The sequence below is a fragment of the Corvus hawaiiensis genome, chromosome 13 (assembly GCF_020740725.1).
Source record: "Corvus hawaiiensis isolate bCorHaw1 chromosome 13, bCorHaw1.pri.cur, whole genome shotgun sequence".
NCBI classification, from domain to species: domain Eukaryota; kingdom Metazoa; phylum Chordata; class Aves; order Passeriformes; family Corvidae; genus Corvus; species Corvus hawaiiensis.
In genome coordinates this window covers 4,791,471-4,817,126 of record NC_063225.1, presented here as the reverse complement: position 1 = coordinate 4,817,126, position 25,656 = coordinate 4,791,471, and the positions used below count along the sequence as shown (strand labels likewise).

Below are 25,656 nucleotides of genomic sequence, written 5' to 3'. Positions count from 1 at the left end.
TGTGACTGGGCTTTGGCAGCAGGAGGTGGGCAGAGCACCAATTTAGTGATCACCAGCACAGCCTGACACTGAAGACTGTCCAAGTAGTGAAAAGCCACCCAATGATTATTACCCTGGTTGTCATTTCTGGGGCATGTTCCCTGGATCACCTTTAGGTGAATCCTCAGGCACCCATGCCCTGGGGGTGCTCCAGGCCAGGCTCCAATGCAGCATCCCTGCAGCAGCTCTGATCCATGCTGGTGATGGCTTTGGCCAGAGCTTTGTTTGTGCTTGGGGTTTTGGGGGTGACTGATGCCGTTTCATTCTCTCCTTCCCTCTCATCCCAATCTGTATTGATGATATTCCCAAGTATAACCCACAGCCTGAGTGCTACCTGTGTTTCTACACAGATTTTTTTTCTGAGTGTGTACTCATGTACACACTCTAAGTATACGTGCAGCTTTTTCACCACATCAAGAAAGGTCCTTTCCTCAGCTGGAAGCTCGTTGACTTTTCTGTAAAACTTGTAGTCAGAAACACTCTTTAATTAAGACTGTACTGAAAGGAGCTTTGATTCCAGACGTGTGTTACAGCCTGATGTTGTTTTCTCTGTCACTGCAGCAGATTACTGTAAGTGTAGTCCTTGATTAAAAAGATTGTGGGCAATTACATTCCATCTCCACATCTTCAGCTAGATCAGTAGCTTGTCAGTGGGTCACTGGGAATCAGACTGCCAGAACCTTTGTACAGGTTCAATTTATAAAAGACTGGTTTTGGCACAGCACCCAACAGTCCCAGACAGCCAATACCTTATTAATGCACCATTAGCCACAAGGAACATTTTTAAGTGAACCTAATGTACAGGGAGCCACGAGGGCTTGCCTGGACTGACTCAGCAGTTTGGAAGGTCTTTTCTCCCTTGAAGGGATCACACTGACTTCTGAATGTGCTCAGATGTCTCAAACCTAAGTGCTCTTTTCCCCCTTGTAGGTGCCTTTATTATTTTGGTTTTTATGGACTGGGATCACTGTGGTTTGAGGAATAGATACCTGCCATAGGGGAGTTTTCTTCAGGATAACTAAAATGGTCAAAGGGGCGATCAGTTACTTTATAAGTGTCTGAAGAAGATGGGAAAAAAGCGGCTGAGGAATCATGTTTGAACCACACAAAAATCATAGACCAGGTGAGTGGGAAAATTGTTTCCTCACAATTAAAAAAAAAAAAAACTACCAGTTTTTAAAAACAGGTAAACAGTGGGGGGCATTCAATGAACTAATAGACAACCAGCTTGTAATTGAAAACAGGACTTCTTTATTCAGCAGGTAGTAACTTCCCAAACTTGCTACCACAGGGGTCTGTGGAGAGTGCCAGCAGGCTTTTTGAGCTGGAGGAATTACAGAAAACAGGTCCAGAAACAGACCCTGAAACCATGAACCAGAGGTCTTCCCTATGACTTCCTAATAGAACAATTGTGGGTGTTGGAGGATGGGCTGCAAAACGTGGCCAGGCTAACACAGGGTCCCCAATGAGCATCTCCCCTCAGACCACTGGGCTGCCCCAGCAACAGGTTTTCATGTTCTTATTTCTTGGATTGATAATGCTTTTGGGCTGCCTCTGAAAAGTCCCCCTAAGAAATGAGAAGATATTTAAGATCTGATCCAATTTCAACTTCAACTTCTATTTGTATCTGTAAGTAATATAGATCTAATACTTTTAAAACCAGGCACTGATCTTTGCTTCTAGTTTAACTCTGTCTCTTTATATTTACTGAATATATTTATATTCAGTGCAACAAGGAGATTCCTCAAAAGCTTTTCATGCATGAAAAGAAACTAAACTCAAACAGCTCAATCCTATGAATAATAAGGTGAGATGTGTCCCAGTGGGTCTCTGCCTGTCCATGGCTGCTATTTCTTTATTGTCACAGGCTCATTTTATGCCCACACTCTTGGAAGTTTAATTAATTGCAAATTCAGGTGATGGAGAGGTGCTTTGCAGCACAGTAGACTTTGGGCCAGAAGCAAATATACATCTAACATGTAGGAATTCCATCCCCATGTCTGTGTGGGCTGAGAGAGAGACAATTACCCTTGAGCACCATCTCGCCAGGCACGCAGCTCGGTACAGAGCATCCAGCCAGTGATCTTTAAAACTGTGCAGGGAGCACGACATGATGACACCATTAGGATTAACTGTATTTTCCTACCTCATTTGGTGTACTTCTGTGTGAAGATTTATGTTAGGACAGGAACTAACAGGACTGCAGTCATGACTCAATACAGAACTAGCTTTTTCTAAGGCAAATTTTTATATATGTGCAAATGCAGAGCTGGAACTGATTTTTATTTTTTTTTTTTTTTAACTGTGTTCTTTCTTTCCCCTTGGACTGTTTTCCCTGCAAGGTCTTCTAGATGATCCTACTGCTGAGCCTCATGGTACAGGATGACTCCAGATCTCCCACAGGTTCAGTGTGCTGCAGCTGAGACTGGAGCATCTGGAAGGACAGGACACAGCTCAAAAGCAGCCCTTACTTTTCAGTTGCTCAGCTGCAGTTCTGCCTGGTGCTGTTCCATCAGGGCTGTGCTCAGAAGATGTTAGTGCTCACGTTCCAGCAACAGTCACACTTCTTAAAACAGGGGTTTGATTGAGGAGGGGGGGAGCGAAGTGGCAGAAGGAGATTTATAACTCCATCATGCTTCAGCATCGGCCTTCTCTTAGAAGGCAAACAAGGGTAACTGGTTTTGCCCAGTTCTGCAGTGTTTCTGATTCACAGAAATAACAAAACCTCAGGATCTTCTCCCATGTCACTGCAGGTTAGCACAAAGAATTACCTGGATGCAGTGGCTGGGAAAAAATGGTTCCCTCTATTCTGAAGAACCCTGACATTCTCTCAGAGGGTGGAAGCCTCTGTGTAGGTACAGGCTGGCACACAGAGGTGTGTGAGATGCTCGGGGTTTGTGGAGGGGCAGCGAACACAGTCACACGGATTATCTATGGCAGGACAAGGCAAGGAGCCAGGTTTGGTTTCAAGTTGTCTGTTTAGAGCAGGATTGTTCAAGTTGCCTGTAACAAGAAAGCACAGACCTCAATTCTAGCTGAGTCTAGGAGTTAACACTTCCAAAGGAAGGCAAATAAAATCCTATGACTTTTTCAGTTTTTCTGAATTACTGAAACTAATTATTAACTGAGAATAATATGTTAAGCAAAGATACAAGGGAGCTCTTCTAACAGCAGAAATCTCCAACACTGCCCCACAGTCTGTAAGTCTGGGCTCTGCCTCCTCTTGGTCTGCTCTGCCAACTGAACTTTGCAAATGGAGATTTCCTCCAGCATCTCTGTCCGTGTACATCACTGTCCCACCTGCCCCCACAGCTCTGAGGTGGGGCAGCAATGGAAAGCAGCCCGAGATTGCTATAAAATTGAGTTCTTGTAAGAATGCCAAGACTCAAGTAGGAAAGTCATGTACAGGCTGGTGGCTAAAGCAGATGGAGAGCAGGAAGGAGGTGGAGAGCCTGCTCACACACAGCCTGATGCATGTGGTGTTAACAAGGTCAGCAACCCTGGAGTGATACGTGGAGTAAATAATGGGGCCCGTGTGGCAGAGCTGCCTCAGGCACATTTCCTGGGCTGAAGGAACACTGCAACTGCAAACCATTTGAAAGCAGTGAGATATACAGCACTCAGCTAGAAAAAAGCTCTTTATGGGCATGCTAAAATATGGCCTGTGCATGGCTGGGTACCTCTCTTTGAATGACTTTCCCCTAGCAGAGAAAAATGTCTGGCTTCTATCTACATGACTGCGAGCACCCTTGAACTAAATTAGTTTTGTAAATGCTGGACTGGCAGTGGGAGGGTTGATTTCTAGAGAAATTATTTTAATAATAAAATGCCTCATAAAAACTGCATTGACTTCAACCAGGCAGACTGTGGGCAGCTAGAAAGTTCTGACTGCTTCACTTTAACCCAGTGCTTTGGGGCTAACCAACACACTAATGTCATCCTGGTTGTGGTAAATGTCTCTCATGAGCACAAAAATCAAGGGCAGCATTTACTTGGACATCTGGTGGGTCAGGGCTGAGGAGAGTGTGATACTCAGTGGGTAAACTTTGTGCTTCCAAGACACCTCTGTGAAATCAGTGGGATGTATGGGCTGGCAGCCTACACTTGGCATTTCCCACATTTTGCAGTGGTATGACAAACACAAACTTCAGATCTCCTCCCCCTCAACCTTTTTTATTCCGTGCCCTGACTCACTACTGACTATGCAGTGAGAAAGACAGTGGGGTTTGTGCAGTGCTGGGTCTGTATGTCTGAAGGTACCATCTCAACATCTTCCAAGCCTTCCAGAAAATCAGGTCTGAGAGTTAAACAGCCTTGGGAAACCCTGCTGAATTTTGTCTCTGAGGAAAGCCTTACTGCCAGAAAGGGTGCTCTGATGGGAACACTGCATTCCCAAGACAAACTGCCCTTGGAATCACTTCCCCTTCTCTGCCAGCTAATAAAACCCTAATTTTCTCAAAGGGAACTTCAAGCAGAGTTTTGACTTTGAAAAATAAGTGCCAGCAATTATCTGCCATTTGATAGAGCCAGTTCTATTGATATGCAATATTTAATAGGAAGTGTTTAAATATTATAGTAGCAGCATAAAAACCTACACTTGACCACAAAGAATGATGTCCAAATGATTCCTTTGGCATCTACTGAAGGTATAGTTTAAAGTAAGTCTTCCAGAAGTCTGATAGGTTGTCTTGTCACAACTTCTATGAAATAGTTTCCTGAATGCTTCCCTGGGGTGGGTTTGTTTGATTTTTCTTTTTTTTTTCCCTTGGTGACCTGCTGCAGTGCACACCAATTAAAGCATTTGGCAGGTTTCTTATAAATATAACCTTGAAACTGTGGAGCAGACTACTGGTGAAATGTGGCCAGCCTATGCTTATCTGTCCATCAAATGACACTGTAAATGCCATGGTTAGGAAGGAAAGCAGATCTGCTTTTAAGAAATTGGGGGTATCCTCACTACACACCAGCCTGGTACAGGGCCCTGTCAGCTTCTGCGGCAGGGACTCCTCTCCACCCCCTTCTATTTCAGGTTTCTGACAAAGCTAATTATGGCAGCAAGTGACTTGCATCAATGACATTCAGGGAACACAAGCATTTGTGGGCTTGGGAGCTCTTGAGCATTGCCCTGTCTGCAAATTTTTCTTCTTCCAGTGAAAGTGTAATGGTTTGCTATTTATTTATGTTTAGAAAAACTCCTTCACTAGACATTCACCTTTTCTACTTTACCACCAGTCTTGGATAATTAACAGCCTCAGAGACCGGCTCTGTTATAGGCAGGGACTCTAAAAACTATCTTCCCTTCTGTTATTTTTTTTTTTAAGCTTGAGAAGCAACATCACTTTTCTGACCCTAAAAACATAGCCTGGGAACTGGATCTAGGTTCTTTTCCACCTCACAAATCACCACCCAGGGAATGATTCCTCACTGGAACTTGGAACAGCCTAATAGTTCAGGAGCCAGGAGACATCCTAGCTCCCCCACACACCCTGACCTTACATATGGTGTTGCTGCATTGCTACTGGATATAAAAAGCCTACAGGATCTGCTTCAGTCAGGAAGCAGCTGGGACTGTGAATGCAGATGAGAAGCAGACTTAATTCACTCAAGGAAAACGAGGCCAGTAGAAAACGAACATTATTTTCCTGTCTATAATTGCATTTTAAGTGCATAATAAGTAGACGATGGTAAGCATGTGCTAAAGGGTCCAACTGTTCTTAATTGATTAAAATAGCTTCTGAAGGCGGTTCTGTGGTGGATCTAACACAACGTGATGTTATACCATTGCACCAGGATGAGCTTGTGGTCAACTACGTGTCTCTTCTCTGGGTCAGAGAGTTTTCCACAGTTCAGAGCGTATCACTTGGTACTGACAGTCACCTGCCTCTGTCCCACTGACCTCAGCAGAGGGGCAACTGCAATATATCAGCACCAAAAGCCTGCTGTCTCCCATGCAAGCTGGAAGAGTCTTTTCCAGTGGTTAATGTAAAGTTCAGCTTCTAGAAAGCAGAGATTGGTGGCCAGACGTGCCAAGCTGGGGGCATTGTGCCCAGCTGCTCTCTTCTTTATTTCTTTCCCTCTATCCCAATGGCAAGCCTCTGATACAAAACTGGGTGGGGTTTCACCTGGGTTTGAAAGTGTTAATATTAACTTCCCCCTCAATAACCCAGAGCAAGTCTGGGAGTGAGCACAGGATCAGCCACCCTGGCAAACTGCAGGGAGGGGAGAGTGATGAATGGTTTGGGATGGACAGGTGGAAAAAAACCAAAACATTTATCCCAGGTCAGCAGGGTGAGGGGGGACCACGCCTGGCTCTGTCCTGGTAAATATTGCATTGAGTTAAAGAAGCATGGTGAGACAGGAATTGGGTTTCTCCTCTGTGGGAACTTCAGACCTGGGACTGCATCTTCGCTGAGTCTTATATTTCATATCTCAGAGATGGTGGAAAAAAGGTGAGTATTTTCCCTGTAAGATAAGGTAGGAAAATCAAGAGTCTCTTCTCTCTGTGCAAGGAAGATACTAGGAAAAGGAGTTTTCTGTAGGGTCCTAGAATGAAAACATTATTTATCCTACCAAGGCTTTTGGTCTCCAGCCAGAGAATGTGGAGTGCACTTCTGAAGTGTCTTGAAGCTGGCTGCAGTACAGGTTGCCCAATATTAATTAAAAAAGAAATAACAACAGCATAATCATTATGGCCAGCCCAGTGTTTTATCCCACCTACTTTAAATAGACTAAATAAATCACTGACTTAATAAATAATTTTCCATGAAGTAGCATGGCAACTGCTCCAGTTCACTGGCAGGCATGCAGACAGCAGAGTCCTGGCAGAACTTGAACACCCACATTTGAAAGGCAGCATCTCTGGGCCTTGTCTTTTAATTGCAGAGCCTTAAATCACACGACCCATCTTGCTCCAGGCTCCATGTCTCATCTGTGTCCTATGTTAACCTGTTGTCAAAATAAATTTGATTTTCAAATACACAAGAGCTGGGCTGATACTTTAATTTTAGATCACTTATCTGAATGCAATTTTCACACAAGGATTGAAGCACATGCCTGGCTTTAAATAGGTACTAAGGGCAGTCCTGAGAATAAAGCAGTGAGGACAAGATATATAACTGCATTTAGGTTCCTAACTTCTTGTAAACTTGTTTAACACTTCACAGATTGACAGAATGTTCTGAGTTGGAAGGGACCCATGAGGATTATTGAGTCCAGCTCTTGAGTAAATGGTCCATATGGGGATGGAACCCACAAGCTTGGTGCTGGCAGCACTCTGCTCAAACCAACTAAGACTTGAATGAGAACAGGGGTTTCTAGGAAGGATTCAAGAACCAATTTACTCCTATGCCTTTGTCTTTTAACCTAAGTCCAGCTAATACTGTCAGGTTTAAAGTATGTGCTTGGTTTGCTGGATGGCACCAGGAATTGCCTGTACATTGCAGTCTCTGTACTGGACATGGTACTTCTCCACCTTTGTCATTGAATGTTGAGGCAGAAAATTGAAGCATTGCTAATTAAAGTAGGAAGGAACTTCTCAACTTTAAAAATTAATGCATTTAACTGAAATCCTCCCTGGAATTCAGTTGGTTTCCTCATATCTCAAGAGACAGTAACCATCTCTTTCCTGTAGGTTAAGGGGTATGAATTAATTTCAATCCATGTGATAAGTGATACGAGATTAAGCTGGAAAAAACAAATCATGAATCTGTGCTGACCGTGCATATTATTTAAAAAAAGGCTCAAAATAACTTGCTTAGTAAATGGATACAAAGTCTTTGACATCATAGGTGCTTCAGATTAACATCTACACAGCTGCTAAAGTGGAAGTTTGTCATCCCAAGTATTAAAGGGAAGGAAGGTCAGAGAAATTAATTAAGCAAATATATAGCAAGCCTGACCTAGCAGTCATTAGAAACTCAAATCAATGGGAATTTATCTTGCAGGACAAAACCACTACTGCTTACATAAATATTAAAGAACCATGGGCTTGGACCAAGTAGATAGAAATCTATTGTGGAAGGCTTTTCTTCCTAGCACGGGACGTTTTCAAGAGCATTTAACTGCGCTTTTCCATTTTGGAACTGAATGGTGAATCCTGTCCCACACTGACTGAGACCACAGCCTCACACAACCCCTTCAGCAGCATTTGCCCTCAACAACAGCAAATTTGTCAATGCCTGACTTTATTAGTATGAAAGCAAGAGTTCTTGTAGCAAAAAGAGAACTCCCTGTGATAAGTCTTTGGCCAGGGTGGTAACAAGCTCCATTTGAAGTTTCAGACTGCAGCGATGTTCGCAAATGACAAAACCAGCCCTGGCTCCTGGGATGTGCTGAAGTTCATGAATGGCAGTTCTGTCACTGTCAGAACTCGGAAGACAGCACAGGCCAGACCTCTGGGAAACATCCTCTGGATACCTGGAGTTCCCTATTCTTATTTGGGAGACGTAGTAAATAACACCAATACCAATGGACTTACATATTCATTTTTAGCCTTATTTCGCATCTTTGTAGAGGTTCCTGCCAGTTTCAGTCATGCAGAATCATGTCTCCAGTGTCTCTGAACCCTTTTCAAGAGTGGCAGCAGTCATCTGCAGGCTGCTGAAAGAGCTGAGTATCTCATTTATATTGCTCGTTGTATCACAGGCTGCTCTTAGGTCTCTGAATGATTTCTCTCTTTGTATTTCACAGGACACAGCATTGGTAACTGCTGTTAGATGTTTCAAGTGCTAATCTTTTAAGAAGAAAAACTATTTAGCTTTCAGATTCATTTGCTTATGCCCTACATGTTGCCAGACTCTAACTGTAGATAAAGTTCACCAAATGCTGGACTTGGTGACAATAATATATTCTGGAAGTGTTTCACTGGAAGCTCTGAGCAGTGACTGGGAATAAAACTTCTCCCTGGTTGATGTGGTTCAGCTGTAGATAAATAAGCACTATGTGCTTTGGTACATTCCCTGTGCATTCTGCTTCAGTGCTTCACTTCCCCTTATTTTGATTATTTTTTTTTTCTGGCATAAACTTAACATAAGACAGAGCTGTGCAAACTTGATAACCTTAAGGAATTATTTGGGACACAGTGATCTAGGCATAATTCTCTCCTCATTTATCCCCATAAACAATGAAGTCCATAAATCACCTTCCATCTGCTTTGGCATGCAGTGGCACTCAGGCAATGCTATGCAGAGCTCTCCATCATGCAAATATAGGCTGGGACCCTGTGGCCAGTGAAGTCAGCAATGTGAAGGCTTGCTTCCTAACAGCAAGCAAAGAAAACCACCAGACTGAATCTTGATTCCTCGATCCTTTCCTGTTTTCTTTTTCTGGGCATATAAAAGAAAAAAAATCAAACCAAATCACACAAAAAAATGCATGCACACAGCACAGCACCTATCTATTGATCTGCCTTTACCTTAAATACATCCTTTTCCTCATTTGCCACCCTCTGAGCTTGGTGAATTTTATGAATCCTGTTTTAAAATATGGGACAACTGAGTTGTGTATAATGCCAGCTTTTTTTTTTTGAGGGGGGATGGGTGGGTGGGGTGTGATTTTTAAGAGAAAATCTTCTTTTTAAGGGTTTGACTCCAGATACCTAAAGTGATTCTCCACTCTGTCTGAAAATGTTCACTCAGAAACTTTAAACTACAAACTGTAATATTCGGTTGTTAAGGCAGCAAATTATGTGAGCAGGGTGTTGTACTGCTGTGAGTTGAACACCTTGGAAATGCTGAGGCATATTAAAATATTTTGAAGGCATTTAATGAATAATAAATGTATTTGTTATTGCTATGCCACTCAAGCAGAGAAAACAACTTCAGCTTGCATGAAAATACACCGACAACTGCTCTGCAGCAAACAGAACTTGATTATATACAAATCTTTCCTGTGGCTGGGGTAGAAGTATTTTCTTGAATGCCTTTACTCATCATCCCTTCCTTTTTGCAAAGGAGTACTGTGGTTTTCCCTCTTTGCATGCTTTGCACTTCCTCGCCTTTTTTAGTTCCAGCAACTGGAAACTATTTCTTCCCTCTCCTTCTTTGTAACCTGGTGAAAAAGTGCTTTTATTCCTTCACAGATTCCTTTTCTAAACAGCAGCCAGCAAGGACTTTACGGGGCAGTGATTTTCACAGCACCCTTTCAGCGTCCCCAGAGTTGTTCTGCTGTACAAGCAAATGCAGCGTATTTTTGAGAAGGACTGAAAGTAAATTACTCCAGATTTTCTGCTCTGTAGTCCCACCAGTGTTTTAAGCACAGCTTCTCAGAAAGTTACCGAGATCTAAAAATAGATATGAAAGAAAGAGGAATATAGAATCACCTTTGCTATTTTGATGTGGTTATTATTCATTCAAACACATTCTCGCCCGCTAAATGTATTTTTACAAGACCTTTAGTAGTTATTCAACACCCTGCATGTCAATTTGCTTATGGGTCCAATGAGCAACATGTTAATGCCAGTTCATATTAGCAAGAACTGTGCAGGAAAAGAAAGTGCTAATACAATGAAAAGAAACTATAAGAACAGAAATCAGAAAAATTTGCTGAGCAAATCTGTTTAGAAATAGAATTCATGCTTTGTATTCCGTTCTTCAAATAAAGGGGGAGGAAACTCCTTAAGATAACCTTACAAAGAGATCAAGTCGGGGAAAAAAGCGCAGTAGTTAGCCCATGTTATGTGATAAAAGTCAAAAAATTGTAGAAACTTGATTGTTCCTCTCCTTTTTACTCTGACATAAATTGCAGTTAGAGCACTTACTGATTTTTATTTCATGGTAACACAAATACAGGAAAGAATATAGTAAGTACTGGACCAGATCCCACTTTCCTCATCTCTACATGCTTAGTGTTCTAATTTCATTCCTTATTTTAAAATTCTCTTTGATTTGGCTTTCAAGGTGAGGAATATTCTTGACAGTGGCAGTGACATGGCACAGCAGAAGGACTGGCACAGCCATCTGAAGCTTTTTTGGAGCTGCTCCTGCTTTCTCTTCTCTCTTACAGTAGCATTTTGCAAAAATCCATTCTTTTAGAGAGTGATGCTCTAATAATGGAGGAAAAACAGAAGTTTAGACTAGATTGTTGTTTGCTGCTATGAAGTAAGGTGGGAGATTAAATAATAGATCATGTACAGAAAAGGTTGGAAATTAGGCTAATCGCTCAAAAATTCTGAAGGAAGGGCTCTTCTTATTTTCCCCTGCTGGTTACTACTCTGTTTTATGGTTTAAACTGCTTTAAAAAAATGCTGACTTTCTCTATGCCATTGAACTTCCAAATATTTCAGAGAAGTGCTATTGGGCAGCTGTGTAATAAAATTACTGTCTGCTTGCAATCATATATTCTGCTGCTGACCAAAGATCATCTTCTCTCAGGTCACTCACAGAATTTAATAGAGCTGGGGGAGAAATTTTTCTTTTCCTGATCAAACTTATCACATTTTCCAGTCAATGGGTGAGACACTGTTGGATTGCGTGAGGAAGAGGGGGAAAAGCAAGGAAGATGTCCTAGCTAGGGAGCTGGGGTTCTAGTTTGAGGATTTAGAATTATTCCTTCCCCAAGCCCCTTCCTCCCTGAAGAACAGAGCACCTTGGTGGTATGGCTCTAGCTCCAAGGGAGGCAATCCTGGTTTTCTTGCAGCAAGCAGGTTTGAAGTACAGTATCAGCTGTGTTGGTTACAGACCACGATCTTTTCCCAGAGAAACAGTGATGGCAATGTTCTTTGAGAGGTTCCCTGACCTCTTCTGCCTCTTCTCCACTTCTAACAAGGGGTGGCCTGGAATTACCTGCTGTGTGATTTTGGAGTTAGGCTTTTGTAACACCACACACCTTGCACTTGGAGAAGATGCTTTCAGCCAATGCTGAGCCATTTTGAGGAGCTCTATGTGCCCCCAGACAAGGTCACTTGGGCCATCTCAAATCTTGCTGCTTCACTCCCCTGGGCGTGCTCAGACTCTCACTGTCCTCCAGACATGCAGTTCCCATGCTTGCCACTGATTGATATCCATTTATTATCTCCCTAGAACAGATCTAACCATGGTACAAACTATTTTGTACATCATGAACTTTGTGTGAGCAGATGTAACTTGCAAATGGAGGAAGAAAGGTGTTGCAGGACACATTTTTTTTTATTTTAAAAACTGAATAAAAAGTAGGTGAGGCAGCACAGATTCCTGTTGTTCACTCTTTTTCTCTCTTTGTGGGGTGACTTGTTCCATTGCCTCCTGTTATGTTTACTAATGTGTAGCTTAAATTGTCAGTTAAGCTACCTCTCAATTTAGCCTAAGGTTTTAATGTAGGAACATAAGGAGATTACAGGAACAAATTGTCAGAAGAAAAGAAAGCTAAAGACAACGGTTCTGATCCCTATACAAATAAGGAAACAAGACTTTCTTTACACAGAGTATCCCGTTCTTACCAAATCCAACAGATAAAATTCTGCTAGACTGCCAGTGTTATTTCCTTCTCTGCTATTAATTTTAAAAATTCTGCAGGCATGAATGTTTTGCAGATACTTGCTTTAAGATACAAATAATTGTCCAAATGCAAATAGGAAAATACAGTATTTTTTTTCCTGGAAGATGGAAAATCACTTGGAAAATTCTTCTGCACTGTGTCCAAAATATCAGCAAAGCATTTGTGCACTTCAGTGTCCCAAGGCAATGTTCTGAGAATGATGCCAACCATCATTGATTTCCATTTCGGAATGATTCCTTTACAAAAGTGTTTCGGTTTGAACAACCAAAAGCAGCCATAAATTATTTCCTTTCTCAACATTCCCATGCTCATTCTCTGACAACTATTCACATAAAAGCTTTGTCCTTGGTGGGTGGGTAGTAGGGAATGCAGAAAATCACAGGTTAGTACAAAAAGGGTGGGGTGTTTATTTGGCATGTGTGTGTTTTCTGACAGTCTCTAACACTCCCCTTCCCACACGGGCTGTCACTTCAGCATCACTTCAGCCCTCCACCTGAGAAGGGTGGGCTTCAAGACCACGACAAGTTCATCTGGCTCAGACTTAGACCTGGGATTACCCCTTTGTGACATTAAAATGTCAATAATGTATGCACCAACCTTGCCAAATCTCTCTCTGTCCTCTGCTTGGAAAGCGTTGACTCCACAAAACCTCCTTTTAGATGCCAAATTCATTTCTTTCAATTCCTGTGCTGGAGTCAGCTTCCAAGCAGACTCCACAGCAGTTTGCTACAGCTCCTGCTTCCAGTTGGCCAAGCTTCGAAGTGCACTAGAAAGGCTCATATGTTCCTGGAGATGAAAAGTTTCTCTTTACTTCATTCACCTGAAAAAATGGCTTTCAAAGCTGTGCTAGAGCTATTTCCAGCAAAGTTCATGTCGATGTGTTTCAGTTATTACTGTGGCATAGCACATAACGTGGCCATAACTGCAGATGGGGTAGGGAACTTTAATAAAAAGTATTACTTCCAGTGTGCTAGGGTTATTACTATGTTTCCAAGACAGCAAGAAACCAAGGTCATGTATCTTTAGAAGTTACCTCTTGTCAGCCAAAACAGAGTAATAGACTGCCTATGAGCTCTAGACCATCTCAGGAAACCAAATAAGTTTAAATCATGAAATCAGAGTTCATAAAAAACCTCCACCTAGGTTGGTTGCTCCTGTGGTTCCCTTACACAGCCAGTCTGTCCCTTTCAGCGTTAAACTATAACTCCTGTGAATTTTAACTCAGAGTTCAATGTGGTCCTCTGCTGCCAAACTGCCCAGTGAAGTCACTGGAGCACACAGAATTGGTTTTGAGGGCAGCAGGTTTACATCCACTCTTTAATTTCAAATATATGGGGCCAAGTTGCTCTGACAGCAATGGTAACTGCAGTGCAGATAAAGGGTGAGACTGATCCTTTGTATTTGCAACGTGCAGGCTGTTAAGTTTCACCTACCACACATGCAGCACGTCCAGGCATTTGAAACCCAGGCAGGTATCACAGAAGAGTTTGTTCCATGCTCATTACAGGCATACTTCAGTGTTAAACAGAACAAAAAGAAAAGCAGTCAGCTGAGGTGTTTTCTTATGGATGGCAACTGATTAAATATCACCTGAAAACATAACATTGCTTTTAAAGCAGGATCCCAGGGGTGGGGGAAGCAGAAGGCTCTTCTGTGGAGTCAGACAGCACATTTAGCTCGATCTCTGCTGTGTTTAATCTGTGCTTCCCTTGCCCATGGGCAGGGCTAAGGAGCAGTACTCATAAGGTGCTATTCCTTCAGGTCTACAGGCTCAAGGAAGGAAACTAGGAGTGTTTAAAAAAAAGAGGAGTAGAAGAGCTCTGAGCTTCCTTTGTTCATGAGAAACTCAGTATATTGTCTTCATAACGTAGACAAATGCTACAAAAATTTTGTGGTGTTTGTGGACTCCAGTTGCTCTCAAGTCCTTCTTAGCAGCCCTTTTTAGTGGGCAGCTGGTGGATACCCCAAAGATGAACCCCGAGGTTTGCATCTGTGTGTATGTACTCGTACACAATTATAAATTAAATGCCCTCTCTGTATTTTACCACTATTCAGCCTCTTGCTTTCATGGACAGTGATGTTTCCTGCACAGATTGTGCTTCCTAACAGCTAGATAGTGTCCTTTTAAGTCAATCACAGTGTCACGGGGTAGTTTTGGAGACAAGTACTGATGTCAGCCATTCCCTGACAGGTTGCTGTACAAGTCTGTCCAGTGAGCTTGGAATGAAGCAGCACATGAACATACCCCTTCCTTGGCTGCTTGCTGAAACGTTCAGCTGCTTTGTCAAGACAGACAGGTGTATCCAGCTGGGACCCACTGCTTTTGCTCTTAGCTTAGAGACAGAAAATGCCCCAGCACTAAATATTGCTTCAGGAAGCTTACTGTGGAATATATGCTGCTTGCATTTTCTTGCCAGATCTTGATTTGATGGAGTTTTTTGGGGTTTTGCTTCTTTCAGAGAATCTACTTCGTTTGTATGCACTTATTATTTCTCACCAAAATCTCGGTTTTACAAGGATTATATGAAGGAAATGCTTTAAATCTATATAAAAAAGAGTCTGTTGTTGGTTTTCTCTACATTTTGAGATCTAAGGATGTCCAAAAGGCTTTTTAAATCAAATCCCAAGCTATGAAGTATTATACAAAACACCCTCCCTAGGTGCAGTATTTCTGCATAAGAAAAGTTACTCCATCTACTTTAATTCTATCTGTAACCAAATTTTATTTGTGCCTGTATTATGCTTTCATTCCTCTCCTAAAATATTATTTCCTTTGTTCCACACATAATTTAAATCAAGACAATATTAGAAAACAAGAGGATGGCACAAAACTTAATTGTCTATAACAGTCCAGCTATGAATATTTAATGTGTGTGGGACTTAGGCAAATAAAGGCCCTGATGGGAGCTGGGTGTTTGCCCAGGAGGGGCTGCTCACCATGGCCAGGGTTTGCAAGGTCACAATCTCCTGCACTTCTTTTTTTCTGCATCATAAACATCACCAAAAATGCTCCCAATATACCTTCCACAGAAGTCTCTTGGGCTCTGATGCAAAGTCAGTGGGAGTCTCCTCACTGCCTTCCATGGATATGGGATGAAGACCCAAAGCAGAAGGCAGCTGGGGAAAAACTCCTTCACAGATGCAATTCTGAGTTTGTTCTGGTTTTTTGTTTGTTTTTTGCTTGCTATTAGCAACCTGTTCCCATTCTCCAGGCAATTCTTAAAAGAGCTCATTACTAAGATGTGGCAGAAGGAAAATGATATGAAGAGAAAGCAGGTGTTTCCAAACTGGAGAATCTGCTTCTTTCCAGAAAATACCCATAGTGAACATGGAGATGAGAACTGTCAATGCTGTAATGGTGTGACAGAGCCTGAATGGGGCAGGATATAATGCGAGTCATCTTCAGTGTGCTGACCAAATATAGCACATGAAAAGAGTAAGGAGAGAGATTTCTGAATACTTCTGCAGCTGAACAAGAATTGGATCAGCTTTACTTGGGTATTTCCTTTCTGGCTGCCTTTTGCTTGAGACTTGCAAAACTGCAGTGATGATACAGTGAACTCACAGGCAGAATATAATCCAGAAAACACCATTTTCTGGTGGTTTGCTGATGCAGATGGCAGAAAATCTCTCAGTTTTTCTTCCTGGGAAACTTTTCTGCTGGCTGTAAGACACAAAGATGATCATGTAAGGTTGTAAAAAAAAAACCAAACCAAAAGCAAGCAATGTTTTGTAAAATTGTGATTCTAAATATAGGGATTATCTAAATTTTAACCTTGTGTGATTTTCATATGCGGTGATGCTTTTGAAGCTCTGCTAAGGTTACTGTGCAAGGATATAAAATACTTTATTCAAAAATGCTCTCATGTGCTTGAAGATGAAAGCTTTGAAGCATAAATCCTAAAGAATATTTCAAAATGGAAGACAAGATGAATGCAATGTTTATTTTTTCAGAGTTCAGTAATTTTGGTTTGGTTACTTTGAGTTTCTTGACTTTGAGTAATTATGACTTATCATTATTTGGACTTCTAATAATGGGAGACACCTTCCTGACAAGATCTTACAAAAATTGGCTCCCTCTGTGTTGAAAGCTGAGGTTTCCTCTTGTTTTCATTCCCACTATTTTTCATAGTCCCTGATGTGGTTTTTGGCTCATGGGTCTCACCAGGCTTTTTAAAAATCACTTCTCTGGGAGTGTTCTAGGAGAGGCTGGATGGAGCTCTGAGCATCCTGGTTTAGTGAAAGTTCCTTGCCCATGGCAGGGAGTTGGAATGAGATGAGCTTTAGGGCCCCTTCCAACCAAATCCATTCTGTGATTCTATAATTGATCTCCTCCCAGCTGAATTATGCTCAGACTGAGGGCTGAATTCTAAACTAAACTGATGAAAATCCAAAACAATTCTGCAGCATATGGTGTGATGTGGTTATTTGGTAAGAAGGCATAGATATATTGGTGATGCTGACAGAGGGAGTGGGAGCTTGAATTTGAATATGGAGACAAAATTTGATGGGTGACATTGGCTGCCTTGGACTGGTTTATAAGACAAACTAAATGTGTGAAGCAGCAAATTCTCCAGTAATCATGAAATCAATCAGATGGGGCAGGGAGAAAAATGGAAGGTTTTTCCACCAGGTAGTTTAGATTTGCTTGGGCATGTGATACTTCACAGCCATCAGTGCTGGTTGAAAGTCTAAAGCAAAGCCTTGAAGGAAAACCTGTGATTTATGATAAAAAGAAATAAATCATTCCCTGTTTCTAGCAGAAGAAATGTGAGCATCTGTGTTTTCAGCAACCTTCTGTCTCATTTCCTCATCTTCCCCTCTGAACAAAGTCCTGGCTGACACTGGGGGATACAATGTTCTTCCTTCTAGGAATCCCTCTGGCTGACTACTATGAATTCTGAGTACCCATGGATAGGATCCCCAGAGGCTTAATCTCCCCAGGGCTGGATGAAATAGATTTGAAACTCAAATGCTAAAACAATGCTGAGAAGAGGTGTGTGTCTCTGCAGCCATTGTGCAAGAAAACCCTTGTTTAGTTCCCATATTTCCTTTCTATTTGTGTCCAAAAGGAATGAAAAGATCATTAAAGGTTCCACGAACTCATGAAGATTCAGAGCTGAGCACACAGCATTTGGAGTTTCTTCCAGATGTTTCACTGAAAATCAGATACTGATTTGCAGTTTGTTGCTCTTGACTATGTGTTAGAATACATACTTCCACAGCCTTCGTTTAAAGCTCAATGTCTTGAATCATCTTCCAAAAAGCCAGATGCCAGAATTCTTGCCTAAAGCTTTAAGGAATGGATGCAGAAGGTGATGGGATCCTGGACCAGCTCTTCTGCACCTTCTGAAGGTCGACCTGCCTTAGCAGGTGCACTTTGAAGATACTTTGCCAAACACAGCGTGTGATCTTTCTACTTCTTTGTGGGTTTTGTGTGCATATCTACACCTTTTGAATAACACTTGGGAAAGGCAGGCACATCATTTTTGCTCCTGTTTTAAATGACAGCTCAGGCAGCAGGCTTTAGGAAATACTCAATCTTAGTCCTTTAATCCTCCTTGAATGCTACTGCACTGCTGCTTTACTCACAGTAAGTTCTGGGGTTTGTGTGGGTGCAGAAAGTGAGGAGAGTCACTGTGGCAAATGAAGTATCCTGAATTGCAGCTATTACACAGTATTAAGTAATTGCCCTTGGTAAGAAGTGATAGTAGAAAATAATAGCATATTCATTTTGTTGTTGAAAATGGACTGTCTAAGCATGTATCCCAATTAAATTCAATCGATGCTCACAACAGATAAGTACAATGAAGATTCTATGAGATTTTCTTTCATACCTACGAATAAAATAATTACTATGCAGCATATCTAAGTAGTTGATGCCACCAGAAAGTCTACCCTTGAAAAACAAGAAAGGAAGAAAATGTCCTTTCTTTTGTAGTTAGAAAGAAAGTATTGACTATGCATGTGGCACATTTTGGATGTCACTAGCTGTAAGATATATTTCTCTATAAACATGACAGTTCTACTAAGCATGGTACAAAAATTCCCTGCTCTTGTAGGAACACAGCTAAACTTATCTCTTTGAGAATGTGCTGAATGTTGTGTCTTTTAATGTGACATCATCTGCGCCGTTGGTTCCTGGTGCAACTACGACACACACTTTCACTGGGCTTTGAAATTATGCAGCATGTTTATCCACCCACTGTATATTCTTTTATACAGTTTTGGACTGGAAGTTTTGTCTCTGGTACTTGAATGACAGTCGTATTTCTTACTGGCAGGGAACGCTGTCCGTGCTTCTACACGTCAAAAGCTGGTGGAAATACAGTGATGCAAATTAAAGTAGTTCAGGTGACTACAGATGTTGAGCAGCTACTCTTCATTAATTAAATTGACTTGCAGCTCATTACTGGCGATGTAGGACAAAATTAGTAAACTTCCCTTTGCGTGTTTCTCTCTCAGGTTGCAATGCAATAAAGTGAACTTGACTTCTGAGGCAAGGCTCCTGCCAGGGTTACTTACAGACAAGATGAGGTGAAAATGTTTCTTTACTAATATGCTTATTCTAGACTGAGAAATTAGATTTTATACCTAATGTTCTCCATTTTACCTTTGACATGAACAATAATACTTGGCAAATAATTCTGAGGTTCCAGTTCAGGAAACACATTTTGATTAGAGACTCAGAATTGCATGAAAGCATAACACCAGACATAATCTTTCTTTTTGTCTTGTGATTCTCATTATGAATCCAGTGACTTTCCAACATCTAAACCTTTATTTGCATTTCTTTCCCTCCCCCATTTTGTTCCTCAGAGAAAATAATTTGAAAACAGCAGCTTGTTAAATTACCAGAGTTAGTTTACCTGAAAATATCTGATGATAATGTCATCAAAATTGTGCATTGTGAGCACCTTCTAGTTACAGCTAAAACGCCTGCTCTCTCCTCATGACAGATATACCAACACTGGCTTTATAATGCTCAGTCAGAGATATATCTTATAATAAATCCTCATATGTTCCAAGTTTGCTACTGGCTTTGCTGGAAATCTAGATGGAGAAAACAGGGAGAGATGAGACACACACGGATTGTGAGCCTGTGACTGGAAAAATTGCACTGATCTTAGGTTCAGGTCCTTAAATGAGAGCAACTGTAGCACCTATCAAGTGCTCATAAACAGAAGGGGAGAAGTTGGGATTGGAGAGAAAGGGATGGGGGGAGCAGATCAGATTCAGATGTGATCCACCCTCGTTGTAGATTTGTCCATCTTCAAAGTTGTACGGCTAATGAAGAATAATTATCACTTATTAATGTTGCATTATCTTGGAAATTGCAGCTCAATAGCACCATATGTCACAAGGCTTCTCTTAGATGAAAAAGAGAAAATCCTCTTGACTGCAGTGTAAGAGGAAACAGCTCTTTTCAGCATCTGAGCATTAATCTCAAGGAGAAAACTCTCCAAGACACGCATGTTGCACAGGAATTAAAAGGTGCCATAACTTCTATGGTATTTCTTGGTGTTATCAGCTGTGCCTGGGACTAAACATTACACAGATCTTCAGCAGCATCTCTGCAAAAACTCTTTCAGAAAAAAACTGAACTTCATTTGTCTAATTTTTGAGAATTATCCCTTCAAATATAGGGACGGCTACAAATTTTGCTCAAACCTAAAATGACAGATAAAGCAGAGGGATTTTTCTTTCTTCAGTATGTGAAGACTTCCAATATGTTTCCCAGTATTTTACAATAACTAAATAAACCCCCCAACTTTTAAACAAAAATTGAGTGGGAGAACCAAGGAATTCTTTCGTTAGTGCTCCTTTACAAGAGGCCAATGGCTATTTATTATTGACATTTGACTGAGCAGCAAAACCAGAATCCCTAACTTTTGGCAGTCGCATGTACTGCTCTCTTTAAAAAAATCACCATACATTGCCTTAAAGAGTAAAACATGCCTGAAGCCCGAAATGGCAGTGACAGAGCCTAAAGCCGGAGCTCGTAAGTCACTGAGGAAGCTGTACCAAAAAACCAGAGGAATGAAGCTTGGTAGTAGTTCGTAAGTAAGAGAACAAAAATTTGCTTTAAATGCTGCACAGATCTTTCCAAAGGCCTGCAATTACTGCCCAAATGCTAATTTTGCAAACACTTTCAAACTATGTAAAAATCCCTCTTCATACAAAGCAAACTTTAACTCATGCTTTCCCTCTCCTACTCAGTACAAACAGAAAGCTGCTACTGCAGAGTACAGAAACAGAGCATCTGAATCTGAAGAAAGCCACAGCTATCCTATGATAAAGTGCTGCTTACAAACATTTATCTACCAAAAAAAGCATCTGCAATTTCAGACCACGGTGAAGAATTTACCACAAACTAGAAATCAGCCATATCTGCTGAAGTGAAATAAAAGTATCACCCACCATCAGGGCACTCATTCACATAGTTTCCATCTACAATTCATCATTACCCAAAGGCACAGCCCCTGTAAAGCCAGCATCAGAGTACCTAGTACTAGTACAGAAAATAGTTTGCACCCAGGCACAGGAAACATGCTGCATGATTAAGGAGAACACAAATGCCCACTGACATTAAGTTATTAAGCCCCATCTCTGTTCAAACACTGTCAAACACGACTACAGAAAACCCCCCCAAAGCGAGCAGTCCTAGTTCAGCACAGGACACACAGCAAGCACACCCCTGCAACACCCACACAGCCACACAAAGCAAACCACACAGTCCCTGGCACTGCAAATCCACTCCATCCCCTCACTTCGTTTAGAAAGAGCAACAAAAATCATGCAGCCCTGACACTGCTCCCGGACTGGAGGTTGTGTCTCTCCCAGCAGAAGCGGCAAAAGGCTTCAGCTCCTAATTAGCCCGGGGAAGCGGTGCCTGCTGCAATATCCCAGCACTTACTGCATTGCTTTTCAGCGGAGCAAAAGGGGCTGCTCCTCCCGGGCACACATGGCTCGCTCAGCCGGAGGGTTCTCTATTCAGCACAATTCAGCTCCAAAGTCTCTGCATGTGGAGGGGAATTGCCTGTGCTCGGTACTGGGGGTTTCTGGCTGCAGTGGCTGCTCACCCTACCCATTGCCTCTGGTGTATGCTAAGTAAGCAATCCCCTGGGTCTTCATAAGGAAAGGATGAAGAGTCACAGCTTTCGAGAGCAGATAAGGTGTTCTGCCGAGAGCCTCTGTGCTTCCATGGCATTTTAAAGGCAAAGGGGCTGGGGATGCTTCATCTTGCTTCACAGTTCTGTGTCGTGCAAGTTGTTGTATTCTGCAAATTACAGTGGAATTCTCAGCCAAAGGCTAATTTATACGTTTCAGAGAGACCTCAAGTTAAGCATACAAATTCAAGCCAATGCATTTTGAAATGTTGAGGAACGCACTCTGGCAATTGAACTAAATTTTCTGGTTTTCAGAAGTACAAGTGAATGGGAGGGGTTTCCTAGCTCTGAAACGTACTGTACCAGCCCTGCTGGATACAGTCAAAAAGTAGTAGCCTAAAACTTCATGGATTAACATCTCACATTTAACAGGCTCCAAGCACTGCTCTAGTCTTGGAGGAGGGACTGTCACCCTTGTCCTTTGTCTGCAGTGCCTGTCATTTACGGAGGCTCCTGCAGCAGATGGGGCAGAATTGACGAGCAGTAATAATGAAAAGGCAGAATGACCAAGAGCCACAGTGCCACTCAGTTCCTGTTAGGGGCCCTAATTTTTCCACTGTACTGAGATGTTTGACTCTGTGCCTTTGGGAAGCTGTGGGGAATTGCCATAACCAGCTGGGGTATGGGAGGGTGGATTTGTGAAGCCGAACCACCGCCCTCCCCAACCCTGACCTTCAAAGGGACTCTCAGGAGAAAAGCCCCATTCTGGGGCTGTGCTTACCTGTTACTTGTTACCTCCTGCAATTGCTAATTGTGCCTAACCATGTGTGGCAAATCCGTGAAAACAAATACATTGCAGTGCTGTGGGCAAAAATGGGGATATTTTTTCCACATAGGCACCCCCAGTAGATAACACAGGCATCCTTAATAAACATTTCTTAAGACCAGGTACTGTGTAAAGTGTTGATTCACTCATCCCCCAGGGCTCTTGGGCAGGGGAGATTTTGTCTGCCACTGATGGGGGCATTAAGATATCATGAGAAGAGCAGCAGCTTTTGGTTGGTGAGGGAAGGTTTTGACCCCCTTAGCAAAGGTTTTGAGCATCCCCAGGGGCTGATTATCCTTTCAGATAGCACAGGGAAATCCCAGCCACCAAAACAGTGTGGCTAATAAATTTTTCAGGATTATTAATTGGATTCTTTAGAAAAAGGGCAGTCAAGGACAGGCATCTAGAAAGAGCCCATTTCCTCTTTGAAATGTGTTTTATTAGCTGGACTTCAGTTTCTTCTGGAATTTCTATATAAACGCAGCTTTCTGTGATACCTGTCAGCATCATTGGTCCTGTACCTATTGTTTTCTGTGCTATAATTTCTGCCTGTGAAAATGCCAAAAATACTCTGTCTTCCTGGCTGACAGATGTTGCTGGAAAGGTGCTGCTTTGCACTTTCACAAAAATAACACCTCGGAGGAGATGGGAAACCAGCACATATCAGTGTCAGCACCAGTGGGTTCCTATGAAATGAGAAGACATTTCTACAGTAGCAAAACTGACCTTTTTTTCTCACTCTTGTGCTCACAACTGTGTTTAGCACCTCAAGGTAACAAATTTGTTGAGTCATAGAAAGCAAAAACCAACAAAGCTGCCTTGAATTTTAAGTTTGTTTTGTATAGTAATTATGCGTTATGCGTGCGTCTTTACTTTTAAAATGCAGACAAGGCACGGTCCCTGTCCCAAGGAGCATCCAGTCAGGCCAGACAAAATGATGCAGACTTGTAACAACCAGGATTTCCAGGTGACAGCCTTGTTGCAAGCAAAGCAGGAAAACCTGGATAGGTCTGGGAGCTGCAGTATTGGTAGCAGAAACAATGAACTCACCCTGAAGGTTCTCAGCTTTTACAGGACCCTGCAGAAAGGCACTCCAATTTTCCTCTTTGTGCCTCACCCTTTTGGAATGTATTGATCCTTAGAGTAAGTCCATTTACTTTCCTTGGTTGGAGATAAGATGTAATGGATTTATTTAAAGTATGAGTTGGACAAAAATAATCAAGTCAGGACCGTAATTAGGTATGGACCTTTTCAACATTCCAGGAAACAGCAGCCCTGGCCACGGGCAGATAAGTAATTATTCTAACAAGCATAATAATCTCATGTTCTGGAGCTGTGGTTAGGGAAGGATTATAGATTTCAGTGGATCATTTTCCTTTGGTTTTCTGGGCTCCTTGCCTCAGTTCAATAACACAGGAACTCTGCTATGCTAACACATCACTTCACTTTCTGCTGGTAACAGTATTTTAAACCCTGAAAACAAAGAACCAGGCGACTGATTTACTGGGGAGAGGCAAAAAGGATGACAGTATGGACTCAAAGCCTCTAGGAGACATGGAAAGCCTAAAAGCACAGTTGTTCCTTAACCAAAAACCCCACAAAACAAAAAGAAACCCAAAACTGTCTTTGCAGTCACTTCAATAAAAAACCAAATATGTTGTAAAATAACTCTCCCACTTGAGGACAGACCAATAAATAGCCTGGAAGTGTGGGGCTGTCAGGTTGTTGTTGTGTAGGGAGGTACCAGTGACTAAGAAGCAGCTTTGCACAAGATGATTTAACTGAGGAGATTTTCCACGCCAGTTGGAGAGTGTATTGTATTTGCAAACTGCGATAAAGGAGAATTGAATTTTAACCTTCCTGCTAGAGAAATATAAAGGGTTTATAATTGACTCTGGATGTGTACTATTGAAGAGAGCCATATAGTGCAGAGTGCTTCTCTGTGAGAAAAGTAAACCAGTTCAGGTACGAATTTACACTTGTTGTAAATTTAGTTATTTATTTGTCATAAATACATAAATATTTATATAGTAACAGCATAGCTGTGTCAACAACAGGCTCCAACGCTTAAAAAAATTTGGGAGCAGCCTGAATTAGTGTTACAGGTTAATTATGGCTGCCTTCAGTAGCCCATGGAACATCCTGGCATAACTTGTGGTAGTTACTGTGGAGCAGGGTGAAGAGCTTGGCCTGCACAGTGGGAAGCTGAGCTGCAGGCCACTGTCTGCAGGAAGAGCACCTTGTCACTCCTCTTTCAGCTGGGCAAGACAAAAATGGGGAGAAAGACACTGAGCAAAGGTTGCTCAAGTCACTTGAGGCTTCAGAGGACTCAGAGAGCACAGCTTCAGGTTACAAAAAGCCAAGGGTGTTCTGTGCCTCCTTCCAAAGTTAGGCAAAAGATCATCCTTTTTCCTTAGATATTTAAATAAACTGTGTAATTCAAATTTGAATTATTCTGTTGCTTCGTCATCTTTCAGCTGGCTCCGTGATCAGCTGCTCACTGCAACCTATAGAAATCAAGGACTGGGAAACGGACTTCCTTACTACACGTCATCTCATGATGGTAACTGGAGGAAAATCTGCCTGATATTGTGTCCTAGAAGAAAAGTAGTTATAAAAAAATAGACATTTGCACATTAGGAGTTAGGACAATCTTAGTCTCTTTTATGTGTGAGATCAGACGTGCATCCACACTGAATTAAGTTATCACAGTTAAATTGTGTTTAATGTGTGAGAGGGACACTGTTCCCTACCTTTAGTGCTGATGATCTGTATGTTGTTATTCCAGAATAATTTAACCTAAGATGAATGACAAACACCCTAATTTTCAACATAAGCATTTAGCTACAAACTAATCATTTAGGAATCTACTTATTTCGGATGAATTTTCCTGAATATGTCTACATAGTCAGACCCTGTCAAAGTGGATGCATGGGAATTATGTTTGTCTTCTCTAGCAGGACATTCCCAAATCTTTCTTAAACTGATTTCCTTGTATTCCTTTTGAGATATTACAGTTCTTGAAGATGAGGAGAAAGAGGAACTGCTATTTAGCCAGCAAAGCATCTCATTTGAATTAGAGACGTGCTTTCTAATTTAATGGGACACTTAACTGTGGGGATCAATATCTTAATTAGCTTATATTTTTCTCTTAAATTAACAGATTCCACACTCTTCTATAATCTGTTTCAGCTTTTCTTCTTTAGCTTC

At 41.7% G+C, this 25,656-nt stretch overlaps 1 protein-coding gene across 5 annotated transcripts in view; it reads right to left on the bottom strand.

Annotated features, from left to right (window-relative positions):
- CTXND1 (cortexin domain containing 1) overlaps positions 1-21,902 on the bottom strand; it is a 35,320-nt gene extending 13,418 nt beyond the window's left edge. Inside the window, exons 1-3 of one of the 5 annotated variants that reach the window (XM_048318168.1) lie at positions 21,428-21,900; positions 16,076-16,174; positions 13,108-14,022 (exon numbers count right to left, since the gene is read on the bottom strand). The gene's annotated coding sequence lies outside the window, so the exon portion shown is untranslated. Of the gene's footprint in view, positions 1-13,107; positions 14,023-16,075; positions 16,175-21,427 lie in introns of all 5 variants that reach the window. The other 4 variants (XM_048318169.1, XM_048318170.1, XM_048318171.1 and 1 more) reach the window with 4 other exon arrangements.
- Between the last annotated feature and the right edge of the window lie 3,754 nt (positions 21,903-25,656).